This window comes from Lissotriton vulgaris, chromosome 9 (assembly GCF_964263255.1).
Source record: "Lissotriton vulgaris chromosome 9, aLisVul1.2, whole genome shotgun sequence".
NCBI lineage: Eukaryota > Metazoa > Chordata > Amphibia > Caudata > Salamandridae > Lissotriton > Lissotriton vulgaris.
This window is the reverse complement of record NC_141697.1, coordinates 505,612,069-505,631,976: the sequence shown is the minus strand read 5'-3', so window position 1 is coordinate 505,631,976 and position 19,908 is coordinate 505,612,069. Positions and strand designations below refer to the sequence as shown.

At 45.1% G+C, this 19,908-nt stretch overlaps 1 protein-coding gene across 1 annotated transcript in view; it reads right to left on the bottom strand.

Annotated features, from left to right (window-relative positions):
• The window catches only part of TBPL2 (TATA-box binding protein like 2), a 332,712-nt gene that overhangs the window by 61,038 nt on the left and 251,766 nt on the right, over positions 1-19,908 (bottom strand). The gene's annotated exons all lie outside the window — the stretch shown is intronic.

The following is a 19,908-nucleotide window of genomic DNA, read 5'->3' as shown; positions in this document are numbered from 1 at the left end:
ACCAATTATTGTTCCTATCTTCAAAAAGGGAAGTCGGGATCTTCCAACTAACTCCAGATCAATCAGTTTCATCAACACTAGCAAAAACATCTTCTGCAGGCAAGTCCTCTCAAGACTCTTGGAGTAGACCTCAGACTATCATATTCCCTCAGACTTCCAAAAAGATTTCATGGGCAGGGTTAGCATGCTGAATCAGGTGTTCCTCTTCAAGAAGATATGTTGGAAATATGTCGACTTGAAGCAGGGTCACCTATACTTGGCCTTCATGGATTTGAGGGCCTCTTTTGAACTTGTCCCTAGGGAAAAATCTAGGCAGGGTCCAAAGGAGTTATAGCAGTCTGGCTGACTTATTCAGAATCTTAGTCTCCACTCAGAAATGTACGCACAGGTAAGGTGGCATAATGACCAAGATGTCACTCCAAGAATCCCAATCAAAAGTGACGTATGGCAGGTGTGCATTTTAGCCCCCACATGGTTTAGTTTATATATTGACAGTGAACTGGACTGCCTTGACAATTGCATTCATGATGCCTCAAAATCAGCAGGCACCAGTACCCCTGTACTTATGTTCACAGATGACACGCTTCTACTTTGTAGAATTCCCGTGTGCTTGTAGGTCCTTTGGGATAAGTTTGCATCCTTCTGTGTAGCCAGAGGACTAGAGATAAATACCCCAAAATCTAAATTTATGGCCATTAGGCCTCACCATTTCTTCAAGGGCAAGATGTTTGTTGAGGGTGCCCTAATAGACTCATCAAAAGTTTCAATTATTCAGGTGTCAGATCGGTGGAGAACAGCTCTTGGGGCCCACAAATTGGGAAAAGCAAACCCATACTGCAACATAAGGTGCCCGCTATCCTAAGGAAGTCAAAGTTGTGCGATTTCACCCGTGTTTCTGCTCTTGCTATGGCTATTGCTGGAGAAAGATATGGCACAGAGCTATGGGGTAATGCCGATACCACCCCACTGGTTCTGTTGGAAAATTATTTTTTTAGATCCATGCTTGATTTGCCCCAAGCACCCACTTGGTACCGATTTGCTTCCATTTAGCATTGAATAAGGTTGACCCTGTAGTACCCGTAAAGATGCGGAAGTACTGAATACAAATCTGAACAGTTGAATTTGTCCTCTATTGCTTTAATTACACTTTTTCAGCTAGATAGAAGGGCTAGTACTCCATGGCTTAATAAGATTAAAATCCTTTGCACTTTCATCAAAATGAAAGAAATCTGGAACACTCCATTGGCAATGCATAAGGAAATAGAGAATTGAGTGAAGAGAAGCTCTGAGAGTGTACCTTAAACCGTGCAATGACCTAAAGGAGAGGGCCTTATTGCTAATTTTTTCTAGCATAAATGTACCCCTCGCTTTGACCCCTTCTTAGATAGGATCATCTCCTGTTATGCTAAAAACCAATATATTAGGTTTAGATATGGCAAGCTTCCTCTCAAATTATTCACACCAAAATGGGCTACGGTATCCAATTCTTTCATTGGTTGTCCTTTTTGCCTGATGATTCTGGAGTTAGAGGATCATTTCATGTTCTCCTGCCCAAGATACCTGACCACAAGAAAAAAGTGGATTGTCCCCATTTGCAGGTTATTAGGCATAACTCATTAATGGTAGGCTGCCAGGTGTGACACTACGGAACAACTTGTTTTTTTAACCTCTTGAGATCTACTCTGGGCCTGGAGAATTAGATCAGGGAAACTTGATAAAACCACCAATAACCACCCCCCCCAAAAAATGTATGTTCCATCGTTACCACTATTTATACAAATAATGCACTTTCCCATTCCGCTTGTGCACCATAGGTTTCCTGATAAAGACACCAAGAATCTGTGCTTGTTTACAACGTTTCTTGATTTTGTCAGAAGAACACCCACTTTATAAAGGCACCTACCACAAGGCCATAATTGAAGTTGTAAGATCAACGCCCATAGTACAATATTTATTAATCATTGACAAACAATTCGCAGACTTTTCAATTGTTGCCCATACATATGCACTTTAAGATTTTAATTGTTTTAAACTGATAACAAGAGGGAGGCAAATGTATCTAAATTGTAAAATATTTAGTAAATATCTTGGTTATACTATCAGAATGGATGGCATTTGTTTTTATGTGTTTTTATAATATCGTATTGCAATATTTCTTGTTTATATGGTTTTACAAACCAAAATAAAGTTAATGAATTAGAATCAAATGCTTTCTTCAAGAGTAAAGATAAATTCTAATAACCAACAATAACGAAAAACAAATGAATTAAATACTAAGCTTCGGTTTTGGAGTAGAATGCTACTCACTGTATATTGCTTCAACACTTTACAAGGGGTAGTAAGTGTGATATAAATACAATGACAATTACAAAATGAATGGAAATTTCCTAAAGTTGAATTCTAAAAGTACAGACCTCTTGCTGGTAGGCACTCCAAAGCGCCAGTGGGCTAAATCTCTTAGGCCAGCAAAAGTTGGGTCTTTTTTAATACATCTAAAGTAAAATTCAGGGGTGTGTATAAACTAGGATCTTTCCTTCCTTGCCCAGATCAACTCAGTCAACTATGCTTTCATACGATCTGCCTGCAGTGTAAATGTATTCCTTTCTTTTTTGCTACACAAACCTAGGTCACTAAGATACTCTTCAGCAAAAACAGTCTCAGTACCAAGCTACCTAGGGCGGCTGTAGCTTTTTGATGGCCACCACTCGTGCCTGGAATGAGCTTCCACTTCATATCAAAGCCTCTTCCAACCTCCTAGGGTTCAGAAAATCCCTCAAAACCTGGCTATTTAACTCTCTATTATACGCTTATTAACCCAGTGTAACTATTGCCACACTGTGTTCAGCGCCAAAACACCCTTTTGGGTATTCAAGCGCTTAATAAATATTATAACATAACTAGGCTATCCTGTTTTAGGTTTAAACCTATAATAACTAATAAAACCCCACCAAAATGAAAATAGCTCTCACCAGTGTAAACTTATAAACACTGAAAAAACAACCGCACAACCACAAACTAAATGTCATTCAAAGAAAGGAAAAGGAGGGTGAAAGACAGTTGTATTTCTTCCTGAAGCGGAAAATGCAGTGTAACTTTAATATACAAGGTAGCAGAAAGAAAGACTGGGTTAACATTATTCTGCTTGAGTTTTGTTGTTCGGGGATGTCCCTAAAATATTGTTTCTTCTTCCTTTTTTCCAGTTTTGTGATCTTTGTTCTAAAGATGCAGGGTTAAGAAGTGGGTTTTAGGTCTTGTTTCATTATTTTATAAACTGCAGATAATCAGGAAATATCAAAATCATATTTGATATTTTGTCTATGTCCGATTGTTTTGGTGAAAGGTAAAATGGCTGGTTTCATAAGAATCTTTCCCAATGTATACCATCACATTTACCCACAGAAAATTGGTAACACCTCTTGATACATCAGCCCCCTTTTTTTCTAGTGAGTCAGTATTAATAGTAGGTGAATAGCCAAACACCCCAGGCTTAAACTTTCAATGCAAGGTGTAGTGACATGTATGTGTAAAAAGGGTGCTGTCGCCAAGCATCTGGGATATTGGTGAAAACATGACATCTTTTGGAAAACATGGAATGCAGTGTCACTTGGATTGCTGCTGCAAAACGTTTTTACCAAGTTCAAGAAAGATTGGAGTGATATTGTTTGTATTTGCAGTGATGCAGCTACGTATATGAAAAAGTTGTGTGATGACCTTTCAAAATCGATACCTGAGCTGAAGTGCTTTCTGTGCAAGAGATCCTTGCCACTTGTTAGATGGTATGCTTAAAGCATCTTTACAATCTTCAGAGTTAATTAACCTATTCCGTGATGAGCCGTGGAACGCTCACACGCGGGGATAATTTCCCTGCTGTGCTGAGCGTTCCACGGGAACGGGTGTGGTCAAGACGAGCTCAGCTCGTCATGAGAACACAAGCACTGTGCCTCATGATGAGTTCATGAACCGGGGACGCTGTGCGCGCCCCCTCCCCCCAGCACTGTGGGGGAATTACCCCCGCTGCAAAGGGGTTAAGAATGCTATTGACTTTAGGCCATTCTGGTGCAGTTTTGTTATGCGCTGGAGCAATACGCAAATATTTCTCATTTTGTGCTTTGTGTGGCATCAAAGAAAGATTCATTCCAACTGTGTCACTTAGTGGGTCTAAGTCCTAGAGGCCGTGAATGCTGTATTATCCATGTGGTAACCCTTTACAGAATGTTTGCTGAGTGATGATGGCAAAGGCAAGAAATGTGAGGATCTTCGGTTGCATATTGATAGTGATGTGAAAAAAGTACACTCTACTACTGCATTCTTAGATTTTTACATGAAAACATGACTGCTGTAGTGGACATAATACTACTAGAGTCTGAAACACACTTGTCTACCAAGTGTTCAGCATAATTGGTGTAGATGTGAAACATCTCCTTGAGAGTAGGTAGTTGATACTTTTAGTGACTTTGACACTGCAACATGTTCCGTATTAGCGTGCTTTCCACTTGGTAAGCAAATAAATGTTGAGGAGCAATTCAGGAACTTTTATTTTATAATGTATTAGAAATGGCTTGCAATGATGCATGGAAATGTCCCTTCATCAATCATGATATTTTAAGTCAATAAAGCCTCACTGTGGTACTCTGCACAAGTACTAGATCCCTTCCATAAAGGTGAATTTTCCTCGGACTTTCAAAAGTGCTGCTTCATTTTTAACTACTTCAATAACTCTGAGGGCATATGTATCCAGTTCAACTCATATGCTGCAGAACCTGTCCCAGAGAATCATAATATTCAGGTACACCAGTATTGGCATAGAAAGCCAGGTCAGTGACCGTGTTAGCAAATTGTGCACTGGCTGTTTTGATGTTGCCCTTCTCAAGTGCCAATGTTGAGATTGTTTTTTCAGAGATAAAAGTTTCCATGGGAAGGAAATAGCAGCGAGCATGACCAAAGACTCACTGAAGAAGTATTGCATGGTGTAGTACAATAAGTTTGATGTAAGAATGTATTTGGACCTCATACAACGTATGTCTATATACTATGTGCTATCAGTGCTGAAAGCAAGCCATAATAAAAGCAAAACGTTTCGTAAACTCCGGAAAAGCATTGTTTCTGTTGTTTTTAAAGGCGCAAAAATGTGGAACCACTGATAACCACAATTTTGTTAAGGTATTGAAATCACTTGTAAAAACACTGAAAACACCCCTCAGAATTTGGCAAAAATAGAAACTGAAAAGAGGAAAGCCTAAACATAATATAACATAACAAAACCCCAAACTGTGTGCAGCATGCCTGCAAGCTGATGTTCTTTGATTACTGTAATTTCTATATCAGGGTGTGCCAGATTATTCTCTAGCAAAACTGTAGAGACTTCAGAGTTTTACCAAACAGAGTATCCAATAGTTCATGTGTCTTGAGCTGATAGACCCCTACAATGGCTGCCAATCTGGCAAATGTCCTTGTGGTGGTCTCCCTAATGAGCTGAGTTTTCTGTGGGTCGGAATGCTTCTGCCTAAAGCAACATTTTAAAAGCCATCATCCATCTTGTTCACTAGGTCACTTGTATTATATTTCCTCCTGGTACCACTGACTTGGGAGCAAATATATGGAATGGCCGCTCAATTCAAAGCAATGGGGAGTGCAGGATGCAAGAGTCATTCCCTAGAGGTCAGCACAATGAAAATGGAACACGTACATTTGTATGTGAAGACTTCTCCCAGGTGTTTCTAGTGGAGCATGCACACAGATTATGTGTGCCCAAGCCTAGACCAGGTCAGAACCAGATGCCAAAAATTGCACTCCTGCTAAACTACAGAGATGGGGATGCTGTTTACCAATTGAAGAGGGCGAACTCCGACCCCAAATACAATGATGACACTTTAGCATTCTATCCAGACTTTACACCGCAAGTCCAGTTGGCCAGAAGATTATTCTTTTTCTTTTTCTTTTGTTTAATTATTTTTTTTCTTTTAACCTTTGCAATAATGACGGACCATTGACATTGATAGTTATTTCACATTACCAATCTTAGTGACCTTCCTTTGCAGTGACCAATATATTCAATACATGATTACATTACAATTCTTGCTCTTGCTCTCTAATCCTCCTTATTTCTAGGTCTACCGATGGGGACACACATATATCGCCTCTGTACAGATTCCATTTGGCCCATTTTTTATCCCATTTCTTCGGACACCCACATGCGATAAACACTTCTTTCTCGGCAACCATACATTTATCCATTTCCCAGATCCTTGTACTGGGGTGAATGTATGACATTGTTCTACATTCTGTCCATCAACTGTGTTTTTTGCAATTTTCACCCCGAGTGTGCTGGGTATACTCAGACGTGAGTCCCAGGCTCTCCACACCAATGGAGTCAAGCTATCCAGGCTGATGAAGGCTGAAAGCCAGAAACCGGTCCTTGGATGCTTGATTCGGGTCTGGGAAAGACATGGCTTGGTAGTTCGGACTGGACTGTTCCCATGAGGCACAGGGTCAGAGCTGATTTGCATATCGCCAGTGTCTAACCCAGGGTGGTGTGGAGTGCAAAAAAATGATGGATTTAGGCCCAGATCCTTGTACTTGGGTGAATGTACGACATTGTTCTACATTCTGTCCATCAACTGTGTTTTTTGCAATTTTCACCCCTGGTGGCCTGGCACTACCCCACCCCCTAGCCAATTCTCTCTTAAATAAAGTAAATCCCAACGTTGCAAACTGTTGCTCTGTCTCCGTAACGTCCGTAGCGTCCCATATGGTTAACAGACCCAGTTGTGGCGTCAGCGTAACTGTCTTACCTAGAGCTGACCACAGATGTGTCACTATCCTGTCCCATCTGCCTTGCACTATAGGACATTCCCAAATCATATGATAAAAACTGTCTGACTGCCTGCATCCCTTAAAACATAAGTCGTCTGACATAGACCCGATCTTCGCCAGAGTAATCCCAGTCAAGTATGAGCGATGTAGTATACGGAGATGTATAAGTCGATATCTAAGTGTGATGGCAGCCTCTCTCGGAGACATCAACGCCTGCCTCCAGTCCTCCTCGTCTAGTGGTCTTAGCTCTCTTTCCCATTTCTCCCGGAGCTGCCCGAAGGTATCCGGCATGTTGTTACTGAGCTTTCTATATGTGAGGGAAATTGCCTTGATATGCAATTGTCCGTCTAATAACCGATCTTCTAAGGGAGACTAGTCTGGTATATCTTCACAACTAGGAAACACCGCCATCAGGGCATGCCCGATTTGTAGATATCGAAAAACTTCACCTGGTGCCAGCTGGTACGTTTTCTGCAGCTCCACGAACCAAAGGATCTTACCCTTCTTGATCAGATCTCCTACCGTTGAGATACCAATCATGTCCCATTTGTCAAACCCTGGATGTCGACAGAGCATACCTAGTTTCTGTGTAGACCATAGCAGCGTCATCTTAGTGAGTCTATTTGCCCAACCCAGGTGGGAATTAGCCAGTCTCCATATTTGCAGCGTATGTTGGGTGGGTTCGACAGGCTTTTTACTCCTTGGGGATGAGTAAAGTGCCCCAAGATAGCCAGCTCCGTCCATTTGATGTCTATCTAAGGCACACGCCCGATCATCAGGTAGGGTATACTTCCACCTGTTTACCGTAACCAGTTGTGAGGCCCAATAGTACATCCGAACATCAGGTAACGCAATACCTGCATCATACCACCCCTTCGCCAATTTTTGAAGCTCTATTCTAGGAGCTTTTCCATCCCACAATAACGTACGTATCTCCCCCTCCACCGCCGCAAAAAAGGTATCAGGAACTTTAGTTAGACAATTCTGCAGGATATACAAGAGGCGAGGACGGGCAAGCATCTTAAAAAGTGCAACCTGGCCAATCAAGGACAAGGGGAGGGACCTCCAGTGCTGGACGTCCGCTCGTAGCCGCGTGAGCAAGGGCACCAAGTTGCTTTTGTAGAAAAGAGCCGAATCTGGCATAACAAAGACCCCCACATACTTAAAACCATCTGTCGCGACCATCAAAGCACAGTCTTTAGGAAGACGGGGAACCTGCCCGTGGAGCATATACAATACTGACTTGTCCCAATTAATAGCATAACCTGAGTACTTTCCAAAATTAATAAAGATGTTTAAGACCACCCTGATGGATCTATAGGGATACACCAGTTTTAGCACTATGTCGTCGGCATACAATGATATTCTGTCCTCATATTCTGGGGACCATCTCAGCCCCTTGGTCATGACATCTTTACACACCCATGTCGCCATTGGCTCCAACATTAATGCGAATAGTAGCGGGGACAAAGGACAGCCCTGCCTAGTACCCCTACGAAGTGGGAACTGCCTAGACGTGTAGTTGTTCACTCGCACCTGCCCAGCTATGTCTGTGTAGAGTAGTCGGATCCACCTTAGGAATTTTGGGCCCATGCCTGTCCTGACCAATACCTCAAACATGTAAGACCATTCAATGGAATCAAAGGCCATAGATGCATCTAGGGACAATATAGCCGCGTCTTCCTCCAGAAACACCCTTTGGGCCAGCACGTTATGTAGGCGACGGATATTGAGGGCCGCATTCCTTCGCGGCATAAAACCGGACTGATCGGAATGCACTAGGGAGGATATCACCATCCCTAAGCGTGTGGCAAGCACTTTCGCTAGAACCTTCGCCTCCACGTTAATTAATGAGATTGGTCTGTAAGAACAACAGTCTTCCACCGGCTTGCCCATTTTATGAATGACAACTATATTTGCCAATCTCTGATCTGGCGGGAGGGCACCCTTTTCCAAACTTTCATGGTACATGGCTTTCAAATGCGGAACCATTTGTGTGGCTGTCACTTTAAGAAATTCCACCGGGGTACCGTTGGGTCCCATCGCCTTTCCAGATTTTATCCGACTTATGGCCGCTCTGATTTCATCCTCCGAGAGATCAGCCTCTAAGGATTCCCTATCCTCAGCGGACATCCTAGGCAGCACGCATTCCTCTAATAGCTGATGTGACTCCTCAGCCGTATACACTGCCGAGGGCGAGTACAATGTCTCAAAATAATCCTCAAATGTCTCTGCTATGTCCTCCACGGAGGATACGATGTCCCCCTTAGGCGTCCGCAACCTAGGCACCCACCTCGCACCCTGCTCCTTCTTTTCTAGCCAGGCCAGTGTCTTACCTGCCCTGTCTCCCAATTCGTACAGCCTATGATGGGTAGCTGACTGCGTCGCCATCATTTGTTCTCACGCTTTTAGCTTATATTCCTCCTCTTAAGCATACTCCGATTCAAGGTCTGTAAGTTCAGTCTCCAGCTGCATCATCACCTCTTGCCGCTTTGCTACATATCGTGTTTTTCAGCCAGAGAGCATGTCCCTTTATAACTACTTTATATGCCTCCCAAATCGTCTGCGCCGAGTCTACGGATCCTAAGTTTTCCTCCAAAAAGACCCAGTTTGCATAGTGAGCTCCTCTCGTATATCAGGGATTTTAAGTAACCATGGATTGATGACTATGGTGTGACTCTGCTGTCTGGCCCCATATGTGAATTCTATCCCTACCGGGGAGTGATCTGATAGGCCTCTAGGATACTTCTTGGGCCTTCGAAAGTTACCAACAGAGGCAGCATATGTTAGGAAATAATCGATCCGAGAGAGACTGCCATGTACACTGGAAAAATTCATGAAATCTATAGGGTCACCCTGTAGCTCCCGCCCCACGTCCATGAGTCCCAATGCCATGGTAAAGTCAGCCATTAGGACATTCGGTCTCATATTCTGTCGTACCGGGCGTCTTATCCGTTGAGTCATTCATCGTCATGTTATAGTCTCCTCCCAGTATCAAGACCCCATTTGGAAGCTCTGTAAGCAGCCGGCCCAGTTCCGCAAGGGCATCTTTACCTAATGCTGGTGGTAAATAGACCGACACAATATTCAAGGCTCTATCCTCCCATTGAGCCTCAACCACAGCAAACCTTCCTGAGGCATCTGACCGCGTATTAAGTACAATCAAGGAAACGTTTTTCCTAACAAGAATGCACGTACCTCTGAAGCCAGTGGTGTAGTCTGCATGCACTAGAAGCTTATATCTCCACCTAGTTAGGGCCTTACTTTTATTACCCACCAGATGGGTTTCCTGTAGGAGAACCAGATCTGGGGACTGTCTTTTCAGGTATTGCTGAACTATCCTCCTCTTAATTCTATCCCCCAACCCATTAACATTCCAGGTGAGTATAGAGAGCACCGATTCACGGTCGACTACCATTGGGCAAGAATAGAAACGTCACAGTGCAGGTCAAATATAAGGTCCATATTGGTATGAGCATCATACAGAAACCAGAACCAACATCAGCTAGTAGTCCCTCAGCAAAACATGAACGAAAAGAAAAATACCAGTGCTGCAAATTGTCTGCCACACAGAGCCTGTCCATCAATAATACTGCAGTAAGCATTGCCAATAAGTAAGAACAACAATTCTTGTCCCATTTCCCGTCCCCCCTCCCAATCCCACCAACTCCCCCCCGCCCTGCTACCCTGCCTGTGGATTCAAAACTACCCACCCCCAAACTTAGCAGAGTGCTTCTCGCCCCAATGAACATGCTAGAAATGCAGGGGGATTCAACCCTCTCCCAACCACGGTTTACTACAGTTTTACTAAATATAACCACCACCATCCTTTGAAGAACTGAAGATCAAACATTATCATATCACATTAATCTGTGCAGCACGTAATTCACATCATGCATCCCGAGCATCCCCAGGCGGTTGCATCATTAATACCAGCTAACAGCGCCCCCTCCCTCAGACCTTCTACTTGCGCATCTTATGCAGCAAGCCATCACAATCCAGTCCTGTGACGAGTCAGTCCTGTTCCTCCAATACGCTAGGTTCCGAGGTCGCTTCCGTACCCAGCTTGTCCGAGCGATTGTCTCTCAGCAACTCCTGGCTGCCCGAGTGGTGCCTCCTCCGACGTTCCACTGATGTCCATCCCTCCATCCAGTCCCAGACCGCCTCCGGGGAGTCAAAGAACCAACATTTGCCCTCGGACTCCACCCTTAGCCGCGCTGGGAAGAACATTGAGTATTTAACTTCGTGGTCTCTCAACTCCCGCTTCCCTGCCTGAAAACTCCGCCTCTGGGTTTGAACGTTAGCCGTAAAGTCAGGAAAGAATTGCACCTCATCGTTAACGATTTTTAGTGGAGGAGCAGTCCTGGAGGTTTGCAATATTATGTCTGTTACAATAGTTAAATACCCTGGCAATCAGTGGTCTCGGGGGCGCACCCACTTTTGGTCTGCCTCCTGGCACTCTATGAGCGCGTTCTATAGAAAAGTAGTTAGACAGGGACTTCGGTTTCAAGTGTTTTGTAATTAATTCCTCGACATACAAGTCCGCTGCAGGCCTCTGTGTTTTTTCCGGAACACCTAGTATTCGAATGTTGTTGCGGCGGGCCCGACCTTCATAATCATCCAGTTGCTGCTCCATCCTTTCTTGCTTTTTCTGTATCTCAAGCATTTGACACTGTAGTTCCGAGGTGTCCGTTTGTAAAGCGTTCGTCACTATCTTTAGCTCTTGGACCTTCTCGTCCATTTTCCTGAAATCAGCACGGAGGAGCAACACCTCCACTGTAACTGAGTCCACTGAAGAGCGAATTCCGCCTATAGCCGACATAACATCGTGTAGAGTCGGTTCCTTGGCATGCGTCCGTGTCCCTCCTTCTCTCTTCTAAGGGAGTTACATTTTTCTCCACTTTTAGTCCAGGCGTATTTCCCCAGCTGCCTCTGGGCATTGGCCCTAGACCCTTTACCTCCTGCCACCATTGTGGCTGAACACCAGGCTTGGTATATTGCGCAGACAGTCAGTAGTGTTGTTGGTTGCTTAAGCACCTGCAAAGGGAATGTACAGCCCAGGATCTCTCTGCCACCACCACGTGCTTCCAGGACTTTTCGAATCCGCCCCCCCTGTGGCATGACGTGTTATGGTCTGGTCACCACCGAGAGAGACATACAAGCCCTAGAGCGGGGGCCCTAGGTTCTCTCTTCACCAGGCGCCGCAATCACCATGCCGGTGCTCCCTCGTGGCCAGTTTGGACTGGTCTACGCAGTTCGGGTCACACTCTATGGATAGGAGGGGGGTGGGTCAGGTCCTTCAGAGTCCCCGCACTCTGGCACAGCCTTGTCTTTGGGCCCTACAGTGCCCCACCTACCGGCCCACGTGCCTGGGTCTGTGCCAACGCACCCTTCGCATCCCTGCAGCTCTTACTTGGGTGGGGGGGGAGGCACGTCCCAGCAGTCTATTCCTCCTCTATCACACTGTGGCTCCCCCTTGATGGTATATTTGCCCAATTTCTCCACTTGCCAGGGCTATCTCGTATAGGCCTCCTGAATGCCTGCAGGCGTGCCTACCGCTGGGGATCCGCGGTCCACGGCAACCTCTGCCGCACCTCGAGCTGCCTTGTGTCTCCCTCACTAGCTCTCCTCTTCCCAACCTCAAGGAGAATGGCGGTGCACTTTCCAGGTGCACGGCCGGGGTGGTAGGGAGGGAGGGCGATGCCTCCAGTTAGTCCAGAACCAGGCGGCCCGCCTGGTCTTTAATTTACCCAAGTCTCATCACGTTACTCCCCTCCTCAAGACTCTTCAATGGCTCCCCATTCATGAACGAGCCCAGTTTAAACTAGGATGCATCTTCTTCAACGCCCGCTCCGGTTCAGCCCCTGCCTTTATCACTTCTGAGATTCACTCCTATGTCCCCCCAGGGAGCTGTGTTCCTCCACCCAACAATTGCTCCTAGTTCCCCGATTCAAACGTAAAAAGTGAGGCGGTTCCAAATTTTCCACACTCGCCCCTACCTTTTGGAACTCCCTTCCGGTTCATTTGAGATCTTGTCCACAGTATACACTCTTTCGCAAGGCATTGAAAACTTTCCTTTTCACACAAGCTTTTTCCTCTTAAACCCCCCCTTCCATCCTCCTATTTCTGACGCCTCAGGGGTCCAGCTCAATACAGCGCCATGAAACCGCTAAGTGTACGTGCGCTTAAGAAATATTTTAAACTCAAACTCAAAGCCAGCACCTCTCCCCCGGCTCGCCCCGATCTCCGCAGGAAGGCCGCAAAGCCAGGGACTCGAGTACTGCAGTCCCCGGCGCCGCAGCTAGGGTATAGCCGCTCCACCGGCCACAGGGCAGCACGGCACACAATGCCCCCTCCACAGGCCCCACCACCCTACCTGCACCTCGTCGCGGACGTCCGATTCTTGGTCCAGAAGCACACCGGAGGGTCAGCCCAGGCAGCACGTTCACTGCACTCCCCCGGACCGCGCCGCCATGTTATGTCCTTCACCTTGCAGCTCTGGCCTCACGACTTGTCACGATCTCCACGGCATATGGCGGCCACTACTATCGCACTCCAGGGGGTGAGGGGGGTGACAAGGACAACGACCCCAGCTACCGATCCTGATACTCGGGTCCGGACGGTGATGAAGCGGCAATTACAACGTGACTGGGCGAGAGCTGCTCTAGACAGCAGCCATCGCTATCGGCTGCTAGCCCTGAAGATTATTCTTAAAGGTTGCTACATAAAAGATCTGTCAGGTACTCCCTGTTATATCCTGGCAAACTCTGAGTGGAGCATTATCGCAAAGTGTTCTTTTGGAATCAAACAGAATCAGCACTGGAGTATGTTGGCATCTACTTAAAGCCTGGAAGGGGAGGGCGATCAGCGTCCAACATCTACCCGTGGCGACCAGAGAGCTGTAACAGCGGCTCAACAAACTCTGTAAGCAATCTCCAGGCACTCACCAGTGGGCTAGGTTAGGTCACTGACTGTGAGGCACATGCATTATAATTGCCTTTAAATGTATGTTCTTGAGCCCAGTATTCAGGAGACTGTTGTATATTTATACTTACTTCAATATGACAACTTGGTGTCTGTAGTCCTTTCTAAGTGACAGTTAATCAGAAATTTGAATGTACTACTATTGACATTATAAATGAATGCACAGCCAATTTGATTTCATAAAGTTTAAGTAGATACTAAATGCCCATCAACGGCCTCTTGCAATTGGTTGTGATGATACAGCTTAAAAGACCTAATGTACACATGCACTTACTCAAGGTACAAATGTGATACGGTTGTTGCGAGAGCTGACCATATTGCCATAGACCTTATAATTTAGATATTAATCCACCTATTTTTAATTATTCTACCACTATAGGGGCTTGCGCTACTGTTTTCCTGGGCACTATCATAATCTGCAGAAAGGTGCATTGAAGGACATGCATGCTATTAGGCACCCTAAACATATTATCTGCAATGTCAAAGAGGGTCACAGAGATAGTGATTTTTTTTGTTTTGTTGTTTGTGACAAATGTTTTTACTGACAATTGGGGTTAGCGTTAGAGGTGGGTGGGTATAGAGTTTTGAACACTGCTTTTGTGAAAGCTTGAAAGGGACCAAGAAGAAACAGTATGTGCGATATATTGTGCTCACTCAGGTTTCATTGCTGAACATTAGTAATCACAATAGTGTAATAAACATGATTACTCCTTCGTACCACATTGAAATGAGTTAGTTGGAATATATGGGGGATTAATGACCCCCTCTAAAGCCTGCCAAGTGCTCACCCATCTAGATCGCCATAGAATGTACATGGCTTTGCTTCAGGGAACACACATCGGCTTCGTCCAAGCCCTCATTCGCAGCAACCTCGAGCCACCATAGGTACTTATAGTTTGACATACCCCCGACGGATTAGTGACACTCATGCGAAAGTCAGTACATTTCACCATGCAGAAATGTTTTGGAGACACAAGGTATATGTTCTCTGGATTGATTTGTGGCTTGTGACACAATCCTATATATGAAAAGTGTTTCAGATGTTAATATTCAACCCAGGACTCTTTCAGACCACTCCCCTGTAATGATTGTTTTATTTACTCCTTCTACCCACAGCGGTTTAAGTATTTATGTCTGAAAGGTGCTGAACTACTGGACTTGGTATTTTGATCCAAGATCCAGTATTTTTTAAATATTTTAAACATAACAAGGGTTCTGTTTCCGGTTTGGGAATATTTGGGATTGGGAAGCATTCGAGTCATATCTGGGGCATATTCATATGCAAGGAGATGGGTATTCTCAGATCTCTGTACACACGATTAGCTCATGTGGAGCATCTTAAAGCAGACTATGCCCTGAGCAGGGACAAGCGTGCTCAATTTTGAAGGAGTTCGGAGAGTTTACAGATCGGAGGTACAATTTTTGCTCAGGTACGCCTAAACCAGGATATTCAGAGGTGGTGACTTGTCAGGTAAAATTCTGGCATGGATCTGGAAGGCATGCTTTGGTAGTAGGTCATGGGCATCTCTATGGCTGAGGGCTCTATTACAACATTGTCATCCCACATTCTACAAGCATTCAGTCAGCATTATGAGAGATCCAGAGGCGGCCAGCATGGCTCGGAGGTGGCGAGGTGGGTAAGGGGGTGTAAAAACTGGAGAGAAAAAATGAAAAAAAAGCCTTACCTTATCACCACACCTCTCCTCCAAGTCGGACTTGGGCCGTATCAGGAAGCACCCAGGCTCCCCAAAGCCAATCACAATGCTGCAATGCAGCGTTGTGATTGGTCTGAGTGCCGTGGTTCGGTGCTCAGACGATGACTAAAGGCCTGGGCATGTTCTACACCCAGGCTGTAATGCAGCTTGGGTTGAGAACTCTTCCTCCAGCTTCTGTGTGAGCAACCCAGTCACGCCCCACACACAAAGCTGCCACAGCAGGAAAAGAAAAAATTATAATAACATCTAGTTATTTTAGTTTTACTTTATTTCACTGCTGCAAAGCAGTGGGGCAGCGCTTCTCCACCTTAGCGGAGGGGCTGCCACTAGAGAGATCGTAGGAGTCCTGGTTGCAGCACTGCCCAAATTACATAGCTGGGTCATTGAAATGACACCACACTTGCCTGGGTCAAGGGATAGATGTACAAGCTGATCAACTCTCCCCTTAATCTTGAGGATGTTAAATGCACAGTAGCAGACCTCAACTGTGGTAAAGCACCAGGAGGTGATTGCCTACTGGTGAATTTCTTTAAGGATTTCTGATACTTAGCTTCTAGACTTCTAGAAGTGTATAATGCTGCACTTGTTTAGGGTAAACTTACCTGTCAGTACTGAAGGCTATAACAACAGTGCTTTCACTGAGCTGATGCTCCTAGGCAAATCCAGTCCCTCCATTATGGCTAGCTGTTGGCCCCGGTCCCTGGGTGATCCACCATCTCCCAAGAAGGAGATCAAGACCTTGGGAGTTTGGTTGGAGGAAGACCTGTCCTTTAGGACCCACGCCAGGAAGACCGCAGGGGTCTGTTTTGGTCTGCTGCAGTCAGCCCACAAGGTGCTGCCACTGCTCCCTGATCCAGCAAGGAAGCTGCTGATTCGCGGTTTAATCTTGTCGAGGCTCGACTACGGGAACGCGATGTTTCTCGGTGCTCCCGAAGCGACTTTTAAAACTCTCCAACAAGTACAAAATGCAGCCGCCAGACTGTTGTTGGATGTTCCTAGAAGGCATTCAGCTGCCCCGGCCCTGAAAACGCTGCACTGGCTCCCCGTTAAGGAGCGGGTGAAATTTAAAGCGTTATGCACTGCCCACAAAATTCTGCATGGTAAGGGCCCTCCCATTCTCTCCACTATGGCACGTCCTTATAAACCCACACGCCCTCTGCGCTCGGATCAAGGACATCGTCTGCAGTCTACCAGAGTAAGGAAGGCTCGCTCTGGGGGCAGGCGTTTCTCAGTGCAAGTGGCGACTTTATGGAATTCCCTGCCCCTTAAGATCCGCTCAGAGCCCAAGATTTTACTCTTTAGGAAACTTCTTAAGACCCACTTGTTTCCAGTGTAGCGTGTGAGCTCAGCTTTCCTCCTTGGTCTGTCTCGCGCCGGGATGCTCCTGGGTAACTGAGCGCGTTATAAATTTTGTATAATATTAATAATAATAATAAAATCTGCGCCTGAGTCATTAAGCATGGGCGGAAAATCCGTTCCGCTCGCGGATTTTGCGGATTTTCGGTAAATTCTCAATCCGCGAACTCTCGCGAATTTACCAAAAATACGCAAATTTTCACGCAGCAGATTTATTTGCTTGGTGATACAATATTGCGGCGTTCACTTACCGTCATTCAGCGTTTGCCGAGTTGTTTTCCTCGATATTTTGCGAGTGCTGCGCCATTTTGGATCTTGCTGCGGGATCCCGCGGGAGTTTGGCGACGCATCGCAAGAGTTTGCAATTGCGAACAGTATATGCGGCGGGCAGCAACAATCTCGCACTCGCGAAATTACAAAATTTGCAATTCTGCACAAGAAATCCACTAGCAAGCAGCATAAACCTTCTGAAAATGATTTGCCTGCACTTTTTTGGATTTGAGGCCTTTTTGACTTTCTTTGGATCACTTTTGGTTTAGAAATCAACTTTCACAAGTAAGTTTGTTTGGGGCATTACAGTTGCTGTTCTGCAGAAAAACGAGTTTTGCAAAACTGAAAGCACTCAGCAGGTGCAAAAGTTCGCTCATCATTAGTAACCATTCCCTGTAGTGCTTCCTGAGGGGCCCCTCCAGAGTTCAGTTGCCTACTTACAACTATTCTATGACCCTGCTCTGACCCTCACAGCAGGCTCATAGAATAGCTACAAGTAGGACACAAGGTCCTGGGAAAAAAACATTTGCACTGCAACAGGAAGCAAATTACAGATAAGGAAGGAGGTGCCAGACTGGAATTTTAAAACAGTGACACATTAATAAATCAACCCCAAATTAATTCATGTCAGTTGAAGCAGGGCAGGTGTGCTTGCTTTCCCCCCCCATAATCTACAGTGATGAACCAGAGGGTGGCATTGATGTACCAGAGGGTGGCATGGGTGAAACAGAGGATGGCAGTGGTGAAACAGAGGGTGCTGTGAACCTGTAATGATGAACCAGACGTAGAAACAACATAGTCGCGACCGTTGTGAGCTGACAAGTAAGTTCGCAATTGCGAACTGGTACAAAACCCTCGCGAACTGGCAGAAACCCTTGCGAACACAAAAATAAATCTGCAAATTCTCACGGATTTTGCGGATTGCGAGTTTGCAAATACGCGAATGCCAGATTCGCCCATGCTTATGAGTCATGACCCTTACGAATGTGCCTCTTACAGGCCCCTGTTGTATTCAAATTTCAACATAAAAATTCTTGCAAAAATCTTGGCACAGAGGTTACAGCCACTGATGCAACTGTTGATCCTCCGGAGCAATCTAGGTGTAGACCTCAGAGATCACCTGCATTTAACCTGCTCACTCTGATGGCCGCGCTGCATCATATTCATCAAAATCCACCAGCAAGCTGTCCTACATGAAGCTGAAAAGGCATTTAGGTCTCTTGCTCGCTGTGCCACTGGATTCAAGCTAGCCTGGCTGATGAGGGAGTGATACCTCAAAACCGGGCCCAGGATGCTTGTTTCCGGTCCAGGGATGACCTGGCATGGCAGTTTGGGCTGGACTGGTCCAATGAAGCCCAGGGTCAAGACTGATTTGCAAATGGCTGGGTCCAAACTGGGGTGGCATAGTGATAAAAGAATGATGGATTAAACGCAGATCTCTTGACTGGGGGTGAGCGGTTGAAAAGTTTCAGCACTCCATCTATTATCTTCTTGTGTTTGCCCTGATTAGAACTAGACATTCCTATGTGTTGCAGAGCGCTTAACAGAGTTTGATGCACTTGTATATCGAGTGAAGCATTTTGTGAAATGAACTGTGCTTCTTGGTGTCAATAATAGGTGTTGTTAAGCGTTAAAAACAAAGGAACTTAAGAGCTTCTCTGTGACGTGTTCCCATGTTTTTATTTGCCTGGGAATTAGATTGGGGAGTAATGGTTCACTGAGTCTACAGATGTAAAAAGAAGAAAACACAGATGCAAACTGCATTTCTAATCACTATGCTCCCTTATAGGATCTAAGGACTTTTGATCTGTGTGCCCATCAACGTTTATAATATGAACTGCCACATATGGTGCAGCTCCATGGGCCATGCAGTAAACCATTGTATGGAGACTGCCATAATCCACTTCTTGCTGAAATTACTGCATAGGGACCTACATACCGAGCTGATGTTGGAATTATCTACCATGCGTAATGATAGAGTAATAGCCATAAGCAAATAGTGCATTTGATCGATCGATGTTTAGGTGAATATCCATGTAGTCGTTTTTGAGCTACATCCAAAAGAGATCTGCTTCCTGTCCTAATGGTCTACGAGCCCTTGGGTTCTTGTGCCTGCCAGACCGTACACTCTTGAAATAGAGGCCTACCAGAAACAGAACATATTAGAGAAAATCAAGGTCCTCTCTGCCAGGAAAATATTACCCGAAAGCTGTTTTTTCTGAACCTTTGGGTTATTCACAAGTTCCCCAAGGTTTGCAAAGGCTTTACTGCATGTTTATTTAGGGTCTAGCCCTTTGACAATAAAATAAACGTAAGGAATGGTCACTCATTGTCATGTGTGCACCTAGGTGATGAGGTGTTCGCTTATTTTGTCCTTTTAATCAAGTACTTGGGAAAATATAGTAGCTAACCCTTTTTACAAATGCAGCACCGTGATCAGTTAAGGACACGCTCTAATGTTATGCCACACACAAAAAGTAAGGCCAGTGAATATGCCACTTCACAACTTTTATGAAGAGCCAGTACAAAGAACAATGTACAAAGCATTTTCAAAGTCACAAGCACTCCAGTTCAGAGTTTGTGAATGGCAAAATGCTGCTTTAATTTTAAGAAACAAGATTAGAACCCATTCTGATTCCTTGTGAATGTTGAACTTAAAAACGTTTGTTGGTTATTCACAAACACTTAAAAAAGAAAGTCAACTTTTTTTTTAAAGACGCGTCGTTTCCTTTAAAGAAAATGTGCTATATTCCAAAAATACCTTATTTAA